Here is a 12,291-nt window from a genome sequence, read left to right as displayed (position 1 = left end):
TTACTTGACCGCGCTGCGATTTTGTCGAGATTTTCTGTAACGGGTTTTGGGTTGAAATTGGAAACTGGAAGAGTGTGGTTTGAAGTGACATCTTTTTTCAACCACAAAATACATGGAGTTGTTTGTCCTGTGCACGTGTGTTTTCCGTATCTGGGTATCTCGCGCTTCCAAGTATTATAAATGTTGTTTCGACCTCGAGCACATCTTGCAGATGCATTAGTAAATCAAAGTGCCGTTCATTGTATGATTCTCATTTTCATTAGGTCTTATACAAATACAACTATGATGTTTTTTTTAATAGTGTATCTCCTCTATACACTGTGCATGTTGATCGCGATTCCTTCATTGTTACTATGTTAACAGTTTTGAAGAGCTGTTGACAGTCTCTTGTCTTTGTAGCAGCCGTAAGATTTTAATTGATGCACCACAACGTTTAGGCTTTGACCCTTTTTACTGACTTCAGCTTTAGTTTTCAGTTTTTCCTAACTGCAATTTACTTTTTTTGAGTTATGTTTCTCAAGTCGAGTTATTGTGATGAACGGATTTGTGCAGGTTGCACATGGGCACTAGTGTCAAAGCCGAAGTGTAGCTCGGCTGAAACGACTAATTCATATGATCTCTAAGGAATCGAAAGGATCACTCAAGTGTCCACCGCCCTGAAAGTTTGCTACAATATGCTGGATCCCATTGCAATTGTATGTGTTTTGCTGCTTCATGGAGCTAGTGCTGGAAGGAAAGTGCTACCTATAGGCATCAATTCAATCGTTTACTTCCTGCATTCAACGAATGCAGTAACTCATTCAGTTTTTGCAGTGCAAAGTACGTTGGCGGGTATTACTTGCGTACGTCATTGTCGCTTTTTCACAAATTATGGAAAAACCAGTTTCATCGCTAATGCGAGCTTTGTATGCAGATTCCTATGGAGGCAGCACAGCGGATGGGATTAAGCATTGTTACTTGGTGTAGCTGGTTCTCTAGAAGTGATAATGTGTCTCCTGATGTATTTTTTGCAACGATTTAGTAGCAGGAGCCTCAATTTATGCTCCCTTGTTGGAGGCACTAATATAGACGGCTTCCATGTGATATAGGTAGCTCCGTGCTTGGCTCACATGAAGCTTTCAGAGTAGAGTTGGGAGCAAACAGATTAGATGAAAGAACAGGCAATTGCCACTCTTTTGGCCCATCGTTATGGCATTCAGAGTGTTGTAGGTACCAGCCATGTACTGTGAAGTTGGATTCCTGCATTTTTGCGGAGGTTACTATATATGTTGAAGAACCCCACGGGATGGAAGATAATGCGGAGCTCTGTACCGCAGCCTGCCTTATGGGGCAGCGTTGATTTAGTATGAGGACATTAACCGTTTTGGCGATAGACCGCACACTGCTTACACAATTGGCACTGTAGGGAGCACAGCGCACTACAGTGAAGACCCTTATCCAGGAGTGGGTTGGGTGGGCAATGCGGTGTAGATGCTTGCAGGACCACTGATTGCCATCGAAATGCCTACCTTGTACTTATTGTGTAGTGGATTGTGAACCATGTATGTGGCGTTTTTAATGGCGACTTCTATCATATTTGATACAGAATTCTTAGAGGGGAGAGGCATTTCTGTCTGAAATTTCCAGTCATGATATGTGATGTTCTAACATGAATGGTAATTCCACGAAAACTAAGTAGTTCGAATTATTTTTTGTTTGTCTTTTTCTTAGTCTGTTTGTTTTTTTAGTAGTGCATTGGTTTTTAGGTGGGTTTAAGCATCTGTGTGCATGTCCGTCTACCTGACTGTTTGATTTTCACATGAAGTTTCAGCGGCATATTTCTTTTTATGATTGCTTTTTTGGGGGGTGCCTTACCATTGCTCTGTTGCTCACTGTGGTCAACAAATAAAGATGCATATTGCCGCGAATATTTGCATTGTTTGTTCGTTTTTGAAATCTGCCGCCACACCACCTTATCGCTTTCTTTGCGATGAAAGGCGCGAGTAGATTTATCTCGACTACTCTCAACCAGGCAGAGCTGATTCTACGTTGTTCCGGAATGTTCTAGTAACTTTGCACGCTTAATCGCAAAAGTTCGCAATCAGCTTTAAACTGAGCACGGCCGACAGTGGCGGGCAGTCTGTAGACGACCGCCTAGCACGCTTGTCGCTTCGCCGCCGCTGAGTGATTCAGTCCATTTTGGGTGCAAGTCAGCCCAATAAACAGTTTTCTTTTAGAAGACCCTTTCGTCCGTCTTCATCGCTGCTTCGACTGCCGTCACCACTAAGTGACAATATGTACGGTTGTAATTATTGACATTCGCGTTTCTCACGCCCTGAGTTGCTTTGGGACATTAAACCCACATAATCCAAACTTATTCATATTCACTGTTAAAGGTTGGTTTATCTTGATGGCAGGGTGTATTGAAGTCAGGAACTATTACCTTGAAGAAATGTCTCCCTGAGAAAGATAGAAAGGTGCCCATAATATAAACGAGCATGGATGCAGAGATTTTGTTGCGTGCTTTCTCCTTTTTAATGTTGCTTAAGGCATTAGTGTCCGCGTACCACCACGTGTGTTCACTTACAACTGATAAGTAAAAAATAGTTGCGATCTTTTTCTCTCATTCCGTTTTGCTTTCAAATGGCCTAACAATAGCTGCCACATCTAGGTTTAGTATAGTGAACTTGTGGCATAAAAAGCAGTATAATCGCTGCATCATAATTCGTTGTCATTCCAGCTGTTGAGGCAGGTGAACTTTAGCATCATATTGAATGAAATGAGCCATGGATTGTTGCTGTTTTTTAGTACCTCACGTGATATATTCTAAGCACCTTTTGAGACCGTAACATCATTAGGAAAAAATTTAATTAGTTATTTTTCAGCCTCAAGACAAAATGCAGTTACCCGTATGCACTAATCTGTTACATATCATTACAAGGGAATGAACATGCAACCGAAAGTGTGGTATTAAACTGCTTGCTACTGGAAAGGATTTGCGCGTTTGTGTGCAGACATGTTCTGCTGGGGTCTGCTGTACATTAATATCTCAAACCATAGTAAATGGCTTTTTATGTTGCTTCTAACTGTACATTTTGACATTGCTTTTAGGAGGAGCTTTTTCTTTTGGCGCTCCTTGTAGTTTTGAGTCTACTAGGGCAAAGCTGTTTTTATAGCAGAATGTCAACTGGTTTATCAAAATCATTGTGCCACAATTATTTGCTGGTGACCCCTCTTACATTGTTTTTGTAGCTGGAATTGGCGCAGAAACAAGAATTACAAAGAATTGCTTAAGCTACCTTTAATACCAAAACGTTTGCTTTGCAATGGCAGCAACAATCATTCTTCCATAACCTAGCATCACTCCTAAGACGGCCATGTTTTTGTGCTATCATCTTGTATGCAGTCATTGTTTCAAAAGTAAGATGTGCTGTTTCTATTCGTTTCATTTTATCTTCCCATATTTTTCCACACCATGTTTCGTTGGCAGATAATGTAGCACTCCCCATCAGTCTTCTAGTAATGCAGTAATGCAGACAGAGGCCATAGTTGATAAAACACATTTGAATACAGTGCAGAGACACGGGATAATGTAGAGAGCAGAAAAAATAATTCCAGCCTTGTCTGCAACCTCTGTTGGAAAGTCTTCCACTAAGCCTTACAATCATAAACGTGATATGAACACCATCAGGCTTGCCAATAGAATTACATGCACAAATGATACACATTTTCTGCACCCCACCTAGAGCGCAGACAATGAAGGTGCAGTGTTTGTCATGACAGGCTGCTTTTTAGCTGACTGACAGCTGACAAATGCACGAAAAGCAGACAATTTGCAGAGCACCATGGTAAAAATTTTCACTTTACACTTCTTTGGTACCCTTTTACATTATGTGACATTGCGAACTCTCTCAGTGTGCATATTGCAGTGGTTACTCAGGCAAAAGGCTGTTTGATGTGCCAAAAACGCTGCCCCTGAGCATTTCCCGCACTATAACCAGGTGTTACAGGGAAGACTAATTTTCAAAAATACGATTTTTGAGGTAAAAATATGGCTTTTTCAGTGTGGTACTGCCAGCACTCGCACACCAGAAAACTGTTGAGTGATCTTAAGTAGTAAGCAGGTTAATTAATTTCTAATAATTACCTTTTTAAATATTTGGCTGTTTTGACTACTTATGTGCACTGAGGGGTTGCTTTGCCTGCATGATCTTCAAATGCGCATGTATTTTGCACGATGTAGCCAAAATTTGTTGGGCCACAGCACCGAGGGTCATGATGTTTTCGAAATTCTAAAAACTGATACCGCTTTAACTAACGACTGGCAACAAATCTCTAATTACAGCCAGGTGCCTGACTCTAGTAGTTAAAATTATTTACTGAAAGTTTGTTAACCACCTTACTAGTTAAAATGATTCACCGGTTTTCTGATGTCCGCCAACAGTGGCATTACCTTGCTGCAAAAGCCATATTTTTACCTCAAAAATCCTGTTTTTGAAAATTACTTAGTTTTCCATATAACATCTGGTATAAAACACCTGTGAGTTTGTATCTAACTCTTCCAATTGTGGACAGAGTGTGCCCTGTGACCCTACTTCTTTATCATGAATGAATCGTCTTGCATTCTTCTATTTGTGACGTGCTCATGCTATTTTTTTCATGCAGCATTCAGCAAGAAACATCTTGGCCTGCATTTTGCACTGCTGCGCTCCATTCTGACATCTCCATCGGCCCTGCCTGCCTGTTCAGGTAAGGGATACTCGGAGCATCACTCTTCTATATTTAAACCAATAATGCTTTCTTCAAGTGACAGTTGTGTATCGACGAAACTAGTCTGGGAAATTCACATTCTGGGTGTGTTAAGACAAAGGCAGTTAGTGAAATCATCTTTTAGTTTGTGTTGACCTGATGTCCAGCTTGTTTACTCTCTTCACAGTGGTCTCTACTATAGAAATTGCACAGATGTCTTCATAAATTTATTTTCTGAGAAAGGTTCTTTGTAAGAAATCTTGCAGATTTGATTACATAATTGATATGACACTGTTAAAAGCAGAGAATTATTATTTTTATAGTGAATAACATTTCAGATTATTTCTGATCAGTTTGCTTGTTTTGTGCAATAAACTTGGGACCAGAAAGCTTGAGTGGGCACTCTGTGACAACAAATATTAATTTCGAAAGTGAAATTTTTGCAACTACTGCCAAAATATTGAATAGCAACTCTGCCCTTTATAACAAACCCAGAATGAAAGCACAGTCAGCTTTCTTTACCATGCTCACAAACCACTGTTTCCACACATATGCTGACTTATTAGTCACAGAAAAGTTGGAGGGCATGCAGCTAGGGCACATTAGGCAGTATTTCATGCAGTAATCTGCATACAGCTACTAATCGATGTAATTGGCTATCCTGTTAGCTCTGAGTATGGTATTCACAGCTAGCAAATAGACCAAGCTGATGTATGAAAATCGTGATAAGTGGCAGGTTTTCTTCTGATTATGATCAGTTGTTTTCTTCTGGCAAGTTTGCCTTGTCTGCAGCATTAGTCCAAACAGGTGCACCGCATCGTGTCGGCTTCTGGGCCACAAAGAGTGGCTTCTTTTTCATCCCAGCCTTCTATATGTGTATGTGGTGGAAGAAACATTTAACTTCACCTGTCTGAAGCTTGGGATTCCCAAAGGTGATAGTGAGCTCGACTACATGGCTTACAATTGAATTCTTTTGCGCCTGTATGTTTTTCATAAATCCAGTTGCTCCATCAATGCCAGAAAGGAATATTATATACAATACAGGGCAGATTTATGTGCAGCGCAGGGGTTGCAGAACAGTGTTGACGACAGGGATGAAGCTAGAGTTCACACACGTGAAGCTGGGAGATGTTTCCACTGTGCTTCGTGTAGCTTTATTCTTAGTAAAATTGGAGTGCAGTATGATTCTTCAGTATAAATTTCTTGCTTAGGGATATATGGGCAACCTCCCACCTCCTTTAAATCGACATGGCACATTACCTTCAGTGCATGCAGCAGGGAGCTCTTGGGGTTTTTATATGTACCCATGGTTTTTTCTCATGGGCAGTAATTTTTCTAAAGACATTTTATTCTCCTGATTGGCAGCCTTTTTCAAGGCAAGGGCAGTATTATGCTTAAATGCGACTGCTGCAGTCTTCCGTTTTGTGTGCATGAGTATGGAATGTAAGAATAATTTTTTTTCAAGATCGTTTGGAGGAGCTTTTTTTTCAGCAGTGGCACACTTCGCTGGTAATAATGATGGTAACCTTAGAGAGGAGGGGATTAATTTTCACACATCACCTACTTGTTTTTTGTACTCAGCGTTGTTAAGGTTATATGCAGCAGTGTGATTATTGTGGTTGTTGTTTCTTTGTAATCTTCCTGCAAAACTAAGCCCTGGGACTTAGTTTTGCACTAATTCCTAAGCAGATAACTTAAAGAAATGTGACATGTAAGCCAGCTTTCTGCTTGTGACAATAAAACACTTCATAAATACGTCTGCAATGTTCTTAGCACAGCAGCTGGTGTAGCATCACGGTCGAAGTGCGCAAGTATATAGGATGAAGGAAAAGCAATTTCTAACTAAGATTTGAAATTTTGTGAGCAGCCTCTCTAAAAACCCTCACCGGCAGATTTAGTAGGACAAATCAAGTGGTGCTTTTCACAGGTAAATAAGATCTGTGAAAATGCAGAATATTGAATGCACTCTGGATCAAGGGAAGGTAAAAAGTCGGAAACCATACTCCTGAACATCCACTGTACAACAGTAAAGTTTACTGGGTAGTGAGTAGTTTAATCTTTTTTTCTGAAGAAGCCTGATGCCCATTTAAAGTCGTGGCTTCCATATTAGTGATGCCCCAAGAGTTTTGCGGGTCACAGTATTTTCGTGCTTTCATTGACATCAGCATTGCTCAACTGGGACACCTGCTGTTCGTTTTTCAGTGTGTTGAAAGGTGTATTGCTTTTTGAGATGACTGCTTTGCCCATTGTAAAAATATCCACAACTAAGAGCACTGTTGCCAATGTGGTCACTGTGCAACCATCAAACCTGGGAACATGATTTGCACTTTGGGTGCACTTTGTGACTTCATCTAGAAAGCGTTCACAGGTAGGGCAATTTATATGGAGCTCTGGAGGCTATGGCCTTCCTACCCCTTTTCTTCTGTTTTAGGTTAGTGGACGCAGCGCAACAGCGTGTTTTTTTATTGTGGTAGTTAACATCAATGGGCACACTTTTTCGTACAAAATTTTAAGTCCTGTGCAGCGGCTGTGAGAACCAATACAAAGTGATGCTTTCCGAAGCATTGTGCTAGTGCCAGTTTTTCTGTATTTTCTATGGGTGCTCTGGTAGTTTCAGGTTATGTTAAGGGCAAATTTCGCAGTCAAGAGGTAAAGGCCATTGCATTTCTGTGTATTATCTGCTGTACTGCGAAGTTTCCTGCTTTATATCGGCTTTCCCTTTTTTTGCAGTTTTTCAACCTTCGCAATGTGTTCATAGTTTGCTTTTGCTCTAGAATCTACAAAATAGCACATTTAAAAACTCGTTCATTTTGCTTTTCTATGCTGTGCATTTATGAAATGGCATTGCTTGCATTAGTGTGCCGCAGATACATATGCAGGTTATGTATTTTGTGATGTAGAAGTAGTCAACCGGCAGTAGCAACATTCTATAAATGTGCAACATTAAAACGTAAAATCGGTTGTCTTTTAGGTGCTACATTTGACTTTGGGCTCACATATGTTGCCATCGTTCAGTTTTGCAATGGCATCCTACCCTCTAATATAATAAATAAAAAGTAACTAGAGGTTTTTAATTGTGTAATTCTTGAGCTATATCAAGTACAGAATGTCGGCATGGCTCATAGTTGTATCATAGTTCTACAATGACAGTCTGTAGACATTAAAAAAATATCACTCAGCATACATCACCCAATATGATGCACACAGTATGCATCAGATTGGCTAACAATTGGCCAAAGCGAGGCTTAGTGCAGCTTCAAGAATGACATGAAGCATCTAGTTAGCTCATACTATCACAAAGTTCTACCCACAGCGCATGTTGCAGTCTTTACTGTGAGGTGGTGCCTTGCATCACATTGCAGGATTTATGCCCTTTGGTTAGTCTATAAAATTCTAATCTTTGCTCTATAATGTTGTCTTCAGAGCCTCCTTTTAAAAATAATTCATGCAATGCCATATCTGCATCTGTAGTAGCTTGAGCATCTAACATCAACGTGGCACATAATGGCTCCGTGATTTTGTGAGGGGTGGTGACTTGGCTGCCTATGTGAGTTGGTTTAGAATGCTTCATGCTCAAACTGTTGTGTGAAAAATATTCCTCTGTGCACCAGCTGTGAAATAATTACTTTGTTTAGTGAGGTGTAATCACAACTCAGCTTTTAATTGAGCATGCTCTTGATAGTAAAGAGATCCTCCCATTCAAGAGCATCTTTGATTGCACATGCACTGTGATATTGGGCAGAAAGCCCCAGCTTTTTAGCTACCATAGAGGTCTTGTATGCTGCGTACTTCTGTTTTAACCCGAGATGCAGTTATACAGGCAGAGCAGAATGCTGGGTTTAAAACTTAACATGCAGGAAGCCAAAGTAATGATCAATAGTCTTGCAAGGAAACAGCAGTTCACAATTCGTAGCGAGGGGTTGCAGGTGGTAAGGAAATATGCCTACTTAGGGCAGGTAGTGATTGTTAATCTGGATCATGAGAGGGAAGTAATTAGAAAAATGGAGTGGAGTGCATAGGTCAGGTTCTCTTGGATTTTGAATAGCAGGTTGCCAGTATGCCTCAGGAGAAAAGTATACAACAGCTGTATCTTAATAGCACTCACTTATGGGGCAGAAATTCAACGGCCAGTTAAGAACAGCACAGCTAGCTATGGAAAAAAAATGATAGGTTTAACATTAAGACTAGAAGTTGGCAAAAGGGGAGAAGGAAAAAACGTGGGTTACTTGGGCAGGGCATGTAATAACTGCTGGTCCTTGAGGGTAACAGAGTGGATTTCAAGAAAGGACAAGCGTACCAAAGGGCGGCAGCAAGTTAGGTGTGCGGATGAGATTAAGAAGTTTGCAGGCATAGGGTGGGCACAGCTGGCAAAGGACAGGGTTAGTTAGAGAGACATAGGAGAGGCCTTTGCCCTGCAGTGGGTGTAGGCAGGCTGATCGTGATGATGCTGCAAAGCAAAACATGCCGTAATGCCTTGAGCTATGTTTTGTTGCAATGTGTATTTTGAAAGGGGGTAAAGTTTTATCTCTGGTCCTAAAAAGATGTCATAAGAATTATTTCTTATGCATACCTAAGGGAAAATAGCTCAAAAGACGGGGATTTTCCCTTAAGAATGTATCACCAACTCGCCCGTCTTCCTATCGTGTTCATATGCATGATTAGGTGGGGCTACACATTTAAGTGGTAACTACGCATCAAGCAACAAATTAAAATTTTCATATAAGGTTCTCTCCAGCCTTAAAGTTGTTTGATGCATTATAAATGCATTCCGAGTTCTGTGAGCTGGTGTTTATGTGGCTGTGGCTCAGTTTACAATATTTTGGTGAGCAATAATAGGTGATGCTGCAGTAAAACATTGCTGGTTATGTGCGATGCAGATTTCTGGTGACAAAATGGCCATGTATAGCATTCCAACATCTTAATGCAGTGAGTAATTTATGGAGTAACTTCATGTTGGCTGGCTATGGGGGAAGCAGTAGCTATCATACTAGCACGATACATCTTGCTGTGCGTGCTTGTAAGGCTATGAGGCACTTTGTTTTATATGAAAATTTTGGTATAACCTTTATGTGAATGGTGTTATGAGTTCTTATGTCTATAGAGAATTTGGCTCCGATGATGTTCGAATGCAAGGAATTTAAGATATTCCTATGTTGGTACTAGCCATGCAGCTAGCCCTGGAATTCTGCTTATCCATGTTGAATGGTATAGCTTCTAAATATGACTTCTTTTTCATTTGTCTCTGAACATCCGGTCGGTGGACCCGAAAGTGTGCCGCGCATTTCACCTGCTCGAGACGTTCAAGACAAAGTGGCAAGAATGCGCAGCTGAGATTTAGTTTCATTTTACACAATAACTTCACAGCTAATGCAAATATGTTCATGTTTTTACATGTATAATTCCCTGTATATATTGTGTATACTACTTGTATCATATTTGTATTTCGAAGTAAAGCTTGGCAAGATTTCATTTCAATGCAATATTTATTCGATGTCATCTAGCAAACTACAACATATATACAAGCCATTTGCTTACTTTCAGAATGCCATTTTGATGCAGTGGGCATAGTCAGGCTAATAATGATGATGATTAGAATTTGTTCTATATTTTATCGGATCTGCACATTTCTTTCTTTGCCTTTTTGTTTGTGTACTTGAGGCAACAATGTACATTGCTGTGAAAACACCACAGTTTTCCTCTAAATATATTTGGTCTTTGTGGGCATCCTGTGCAAAAGGCAGTTTTTATTCAGTCGTTGCTAAGTGTAAGAAGCTATGAGAGCTATGTGAATATACAATTGGATAATCTGCGCCATAAGAACATCATGATGAGGGAGACTGAAGTCTCAACCTGTAATGTGTGTTCAATTTCAGTGCAATTCCTTGAATGGCAACTGGTTATTAGAATTATTGCTGGCTGGGTGTGTGCTACATCTGCTGCCAGTATAATGGTAGCACTGTTGCCCAATCTTATAATTTAATGATGTTTAATTCACTTGACTTTGTGGATGCCTAATTCCTATGTAACACGTGTCAAGGTAACCTGAGCTCAAAACAGGATTCGTATGCATACAAATTTCGTTGCCAACGCTACACATTTTCCATTAAGAGTCTCGTACCTGAATGAAGAACATGGCCGGCTCCTGATTAGCAAATCTGACTGTGTAATGTGAAGCAAAACAGCGCATTTTATTCTTGGTGCCTCACTGAAATGTAATCAAGGATTTAAAAAAGACTAGTGTCCTAACCAAATGAAATCAGCTGAGGGCTGCTTAGAGTTCTGTGGCCTAGTCTGCAGTATTTGTCTTTCTCGAATGTTCAATAATTAGTAAAGACCATTTAGCTAAATTTTTAAATATTGGATTCAAAGAAGTGTAAATTCTGAAATTGTAGATTGTCTTGAAAAACAGCTTGCTGAAATGTTTACACCAAGGTACCATTTATGTAAATTAGTTCTTTACCAGCCTTAAAAGACAGTGCCGTTTTTGCATTCCAAGACATGTCTCGGAGAACAAAAGTTCTTCTCCAAGGCACTGTCTCCGATAAGGCTTTATGTGTGATATGGGTGAAAGATATATGTCAGCGGCTGGTCACTAATCGTTTAAGCTCAGTAAATAAAGCTGTGTAAAGGAGGCTGAGGACGTCTGTACCTTCCACAGTGCTGCAGGGAACTATGAGATGCTGTATAGAGTGAACATGCTAGAAACACAAAAAAAGAAATAAAGAAAGGAAGCAAGAATGAAAAGGAGGAAAGAAATAAAGAAAGAGAGAGACGGAAAGAAAGATATGACGGAAGAAAGAAAGAAAAGAAGAAAAAGTAGAGAAAGAAGGAAATAAAGGAAGAAAAAGAAGAGAAGAAGGAAAGCAAGAAAGAAAAAGGAAGAGGTTTATTTCGCGTATTTTTGTTGCCTGAACAGCGGCAACAGAGACGGGACGTGAAACCAGCTGAAAAGCGGTGCCATTTGTTTTGTGTGATTTCAGTCGTGAATATTTTCTATGTAATATCCAAGTGTCATCAAATATATCTAGAGATTTCATGCTCTGTTCGGCTCTGACCATCGGGCTAACTCTTTTCTTTTTACTGGTTGCAGCTGCATAACTAGACATGGCAATAACTCTAAGAAGGCTAAAATGTGTGTTTGGAAACTTCTCCCTATTTTGTTCATCGTCCAAATCTTCTTCGTTATATTCAAACTATTGTACTCAACACGTAGCTACCATCGCGTTTCTCTTTCTTAGATACCAAGAGGGCAAAAAGTCACTTGCTTTATTTCCAACTTTATTGAGAACAAGAAATGTCAATAACTACTTCGCAATATTTGCCCCTAAATTCAAAATTTTATGGTTTGGTTTGGTTTATATGGGTTTAACGTCCCAAAGCGACTCAGGCTATGAAAGACGCCGTAGTGAAGGGCTCCGGAAATTTCGACCACCTGGGGCTCTTTACCGTGCACTGACATCGCACAGTACACGGGCCTCTAGAATTTCGCCTCCATCGAAATTCGACCGCCGCGGCCGGGATCGAACCCGCGTCTTTCGGGCCAGCAGCCGAGCGCCATAACCA

At 40.3% G+C, this 12,291-nt stretch overlaps 1 protein-coding gene across 1 annotated transcript in view; it reads right to left on the bottom strand.

Moving 5' to 3' along the window:
- The window catches only part of LOC144129404 (uncharacterized), a 198,349-nt gene that overhangs the window by 52,285 nt on the left and 133,773 nt on the right, over window positions 1-12,291 (bottom strand). The gene's annotated exons all lie outside the window — the stretch shown is intronic.

Source organism: Amblyomma americanum, chromosome 1 (genome assembly GCF_052857255.1).
Source record: "Amblyomma americanum isolate KBUSLIRL-KWMA chromosome 1, ASM5285725v1, whole genome shotgun sequence".
Lineage (NCBI taxonomy): Eukaryota > Metazoa > Arthropoda > Arachnida > Ixodida > Ixodidae > Amblyomma > Amblyomma americanum.
The sequence above is the reverse complement of the archived record's forward strand: the minus strand, read 5'-3'. Positions and strand labels throughout refer to the sequence as shown.